The sequence below is a fragment of the Mus caroli genome, unplaced genomic scaffold, assembly GCF_978045245.1.
Source record: "Mus caroli unplaced genomic scaffold, Mus_caroli_1 scaffold_9, whole genome shotgun sequence".
NCBI lineage: Eukaryota > Metazoa > Chordata > Mammalia > Rodentia > Muridae > Mus > Mus caroli.
This window is the reverse complement of record NW_028227264.1, coordinates 33334558-33340261: the sequence shown is the minus strand read 5'-3', so window position 1 is coordinate 33340261 and position 5704 is coordinate 33334558. Positions and strand designations below refer to the sequence as shown.

Sequence of the window (5704 nt, the reverse complement as noted above, 5' to 3'; positions counted from 1 at the left end):
TAGTATCATGAAATGAAAACATTAGAAACTTATACCAAAGCCGGGCGTGGTGGCACACGCCTTTAATCCCAGCACTCCGGAGGCAGAGGCATGCGGATTTCTGAGTTCGAGGCCAGCCTGGACTACAGAGTGAGTTCCAGGACAGCCACGACTACACAGAGAAACCCTGTCTCGAAAAACCAAAAAAAAAAAAAAAAAAAGAAAGAAAGAAAGAAAGAAAGAAAGAAAGAAAGAAAGAAAGAAAGAAAGAAAGAAAGAAAGAAACTTATACCAGCCACATTTATAATGGTAAATTTCCAACTGCAAAATGTCCATGCAAAGAACACACAACTCAATAATATAATTACAAGCTGCACATTTAGATTGGGCAGATATATCCTACACTGCTCTATTGAATCTATGAAATCCTTAGCTACTTGAGGATCCTCCAGGCCATGTGGGTTCGATTCATCTTCAACCTCTTCTTCTCCCATCTTCTCCCTCTGTCCTCTGTCTTGCCTTTCCTCTTCTTCTCCTCCTCCCTGTCTCTAAAACTTTTAGCCCTTTCCTTTCACTGCCCAATCACAGGCTCTAGCCTTATCTTACCAGTTAAACTTTCACCTGACCTCAACTGAGTACATGATCTACTCCTCACAGGGGTACCCCTCTTGAGGGAGCAGAAAATACAAACAGCAATCCACAAAAGTGGCAGGCCTGGTCTCTCTAGTGCTTCAGGGAGTGAAAGGCAGGGCCACCTCTCCTCCTTTCATGAACCCAAGACCAGGTCTCCTGTTTCCTGTAGGTGGTGAAGAGTGAGGGGATAAGAGCAAACCTCTTTGTCATCTGCATCACACAAATGGTAGGGTCAACTCTCTCACACTTGCTTTCTCAAGCAGCTTACTCCAGCACTGTGTGGGGCCACTTTCGTGAGTACTGATCTGGTTAGGGGCAGGGCCAGCTCTTCCACGATACTCAGGTGAGGAATGAGACTAGTTTTTCATAGCCCTCAGACATCAACATGTCCATGGTCATCAGCTCAGACCAGAAAAGTCTATCCGGCTTTTGGTGGTTACAAACCCCTGCTTCTGCAGGGCCATGGCCCCAGGTGTGGCCCCTGGTGCTAGCACAGGCCAAGACCCCAGCATGATCCCAGGTGGCATAGTTGGCTACTCCCATCTGGCTGTCCTTTCCTACCCTCCACTCTCCAGTTTTGCCTCCCTTGTTTGTTCCCACATCCTCTGTTTCCCATTTCTCCATCATTTACTTGTTCCTCTTTTGGTTCCTGGAGTCTCTGAGTTCCTGGAGGCATTTCTGTAGTGGTCTCAGGAGTACTATGGCTCACTTGTACTTTATGGCACCTCATCTCGTGCATCGTCTGACATTCCAGGCCTGCATAGCATCAGACTAGTACGCATCTCAGGCTCCTTCCCTGTCTGGGCCCCATGGTACCAGTCTGGTGGTCATGCTGTGCTCACTCCTTTCTTGGACTGCTCTAATGGTCATCTGCCTTGAGCTTTCTTTTTCCTTCCTGGTGCCCATGATTCCACGCATGATTCTTCTAGTCTCCATCTTGCTTCCTGTCATGAAAACCGGTCTCTGCCTCCCTGGATCGAGACTGGTGTTTGTCCCAAACTCACTTTTTTTTCAGGAAATGTTAGTCTACCAATTATTCAGAAGTTCATATGTCTGAACACTGAGCATATGAAAGCAGCCTTTCTCCTCTCAGCTGCCTACTGACACACATGTGATTCAGCAGCCACATCTACAATGCCTCTAGAAGCAGGAAAATTGGATTGTTTATGCCTCAGGTCACTAACCATGCAAAGACATTATGTATAAGTAACAGCAATTATCTAATTCTAAGGAATCAAATATTACCAAGGGCAAGATATGTCTTGATAATATTTAAGACATAGAATTAAAGAATACATACATACATACATACATGAAACTTGCCCTCTATTTTCTGATAACATACCAAATATAGTGTTAGGTATAGTTGGAGGCGTGATGATTAAATTGAAATTTAAAATTTAATTGTTGATGGAACACAGGGCCCCCAATGAAGGACCTTTTTAAGAGAAAGTACCCAAGGAGCTAAAGAGGTCTGCAACCCTATAGGAGGAACAGCAATATGAACTAACCAGTACCCCCCAGAGCTGTGTCTCTAATTGTATATGTAGCAGAAGATGGCCTAGTCGGCCATCAATGGATGAGAGGCCCTTCCTTGGTCTTGCGAAGATTATATGCCCCAGTAACAGGGAAATGCCAGGGCCAGGAAGCAAGAGTGGGTAGGTTGGCGAACAGGGCAGGGGAAGGGTATAGGGGACTTTTGAAGAGGAAACTATGAAAGGGGATAGCATTTGAAATGTAAATGAAGAAAATATCTAATAAAATATTAACATTTAAAAAAATAATTGTCATGATTAAGAACAGAGCTGGGTGATATTTAGCAGCTATATGCATATATTTAGACAAGTAAATTTGGACTTTATTTTTTAGAAAATGAAATGAAAATAAAACTACTTTTTTAATTTCACGAAGTATTTAGAAACATTCCATGGTAACCTAACAATTTTATTTGAATTGGGCTGAATTGTTTTTCACTGAAGCTTGCACATACCCTCAGATTAGGTCATGAATTTCTATGGAGGGATTAAAGCAGCTTAAAAGACATTCAGATATTGTTTTTTAAGAAGAAAGTAAAGATAAAATATTAAAGAGTAAGTCAACAATGTCAAGAGAAACAGCATTCATAAAGTAGTCTAAGACAACTGAACATGAATTCAGATAAAAGAAAAAAAATTCAAGGCCCAAAGTTGCTAGGAAACATTGATCATACAAAGGCTTATGATACTTTTGATTTACCTTTGATCAAATTTGAACAGATTTTAAAATGTGATATCTGAATTTACAGCCAGTTTTTTGTCCTAGAAAAATTGGACCCACAAAGATATTAAACATTCATAAATTACATACATCATGGTTTTCAGATAAACAAGTAAGTGTGGAAGCTTTCTTTGGTAATGGAAAAACACTTCCATGCATTCCTCAGACATTGCTTTATTAAATGCCTCCTTCTTCAACATGAAAAATGAAAGGATAGTTCTTTTATGATTTGGTTTCACAGCTTTGATCGTTTATCGACCTAACTTTATCTAAAAGATTCTGAGATGGCAGTCCACAAGAGAGAAGAAAAAAAAATACCCTCCCCTCTGGAACTTCATATGCATTAAAGAATTCTAGACCCTGACTTGAAATAGATGTACTGAAACTCTTCCTATGTGTTTAAGATGTTTTCCAGTACTAAAAATGAGTGTAGTGACTTTTATCCTTCTCTTCATGTTTAATTAGGAGACAAGAGACATTGAGAAATGCATTAAAGTTTTAAAAAATTAATAACTGTAGACTTATTTAAATTCATAAGCTAAATATAAATTTATTTAATTTTCATAATATTTTTTGAAAATTTTTAACATGAGAAGTGTCTTGTTTACATTATTTTCAATCTACTTCTAGTCCCTTAAAATTTTCTCTGTGTTCACCAACATACTTTTCAAGTTCATAACCTCTTTCTATATATGAAAGCAGGAAAAGATTGCACCTGTTGAGTACATTTAGCGTTGCTCATACATGTCTTTATTTAGTGCTGATGGCTTTGGTTGGATAACCTACCAAGAGACTCCTCATTCTTGGAGAGAACTAATTATTGCTTTCTTAGAATCCATTAACTGCCTGTAGCTCTTCATCTATGGGCGAGGCCTTGTGAAATTATTCCTGTCAGTGTTAGCATTTATTCTTGTGCAGGTCTTGTGTAGATAGATGTAATATTTTGATATTCCTTGGGTGTATCTTCTTAGTTATATGAAGAAGACAGTGGCTCATAGCAGACAACTCTGGTCCTCCATTTGTTATACACTTGCTCCCTCTTAAGAGATGTTCTCTGTATCTTAGGATCAGTGTCCCTGTCATATATGTATATATATATATATATATATATATATATATATATATATATATATCCCGGTTAGACACTCCACAGTCAGATGTTATCAGCATTTTTTCTTCTAGATTTAGATTTCTGTGATGGTCTCCATCTATCACATAAAGAAACCTCCTTGATGATGGATGAGAGCCACGCTTACCTGAAAGTATGAGGTATTTAAAATGCAGTTAGTAATTATAGTGGTTTAGAAAAATTCTAAGAGAAGGTCTCCTCCTGAATCTATGACCTCAATAGCCACAGCACCACATGGGAATTTTCAGTTACTGAGAGGGTTTTAAGTACAACTATAAAGCTGTTGATTGCACCTGAGAGAAGTCCCATTATTACATATTGGAGATGTTTTGCTATGCTACTGACTACTGCAACTCCCAGGTTTTACACTCTTGGCTTCTTGCAGAGGACTTTCACATAGTATAAAAAGTATAGCCTTCCCCGGAGCTCTTGACTCTAGCTGCATATGTATCAAAAGATGGCCTAGTCGGCCATCACTGAAAAGAGAGGCCCATTGGACATGCAAACTTTATATGCCCCAGTACAGGGGAACGCCAGGGCCAAAAAAATGGGAATGGGTGGGTAGCGAAATGAGGGGGAGGGTATGGGGGACTTTTGGGATAGCATTGGAAATATAATTGAGGAAAAGATGTAATAAAAAATATTTTAAAAAATAGAAAAAAAAGTATAGCCTTTGGGAATGACCATCTATGTTAGCTTTAGCAGGACTCCTCTAAGTCTTGTGTACAAAATATGTGGCCTCTTCATCAATACGGTCTGACTTGAAAGTTCTGGGAGGCATACAAGGATGATGGTAATAGCCCATACTACTTTTGGAGTCTTTTAGACTGTCCAAACCAATTCCAAGGGGGCTATCTCAAGCCTGGCAATGGGGATTTGTTTAATTTTCTATGGTTTTAACAAGAGACTTATTGCTCTGGATTGTTTTGATCATCTAAGATTTTTGTTGTAGATGTTGTTGTGCCAAATAATTTTTAGGATTTTTTTTTATTTATGAGAAGAATTTTATATGGATTTTGCTAATGGTTGCATTAAACTTGTAAGTGATTTTAGTAAGGTGCTCTTTTATAGTATTAATACTACCAAACTCACTCTATGAAGTCACAATCACCCTGATACCTAAACCACACAAAGACTCAACAAATAAAGAAAATTTCAGACAAGTTTCTCTTATGAACATTGATGCAAAAAATACTCAATACAATACTCACAAACTGAATCCAGGAACACATAAAAAAAAATCATTCACCATGATCAAAGTAGGCTTCATCTCAGGGATGCAAGGATGGTTCAATATATGAAAATCCATCAGTGTAACCCACTATATATACAAACTAAACGAAAAATAACCACAGGGTCATCTCATTAGATGCTGAAAAAACGTTGACAAAATCCAAAGCAACTTCATGTTAAAAGTATTAGAGAGACTAAGGATACAAGGCACATACATAAACATGACAAAACCAATACACAACAAGCTAGTAGCCAATATCAAACTAAATGGAGAGAAACTTATTGTCGTGATTATAAAAAGGTAAAGAAATATTAAGATACGATCTATGAAGGTGTGGTGAGGTCTGAGGGGAGGGGATGTCTCAGCATGGCCATAATAAGGTATCTTTCGTCCTGAGGGACCAGGCATATGACAGTATAGTATAGAATAAAGTTTATTCAGGGCATGGGTAAGGGAGTTTAGAGGACAGAAGA

General features: G+C 38.6%; 1 non-coding gene across 1 annotated transcript; it reads right to left on the bottom strand.

Moving 5' to 3' along the window:
• Positions 1-1629: 1629 nt before the first annotated feature.
• LOC115032225 (small nucleolar RNA SNORA17) lies at positions 1630-1763 on the bottom strand. Its single transcript, XR_003837880.1, has one exon. It is a non-coding gene; the product is annotated as a small nucleolar RNA SNORA17 (small nucleolar RNA).
• Positions 1764-5704: the final 3941 nt, after the last annotated feature.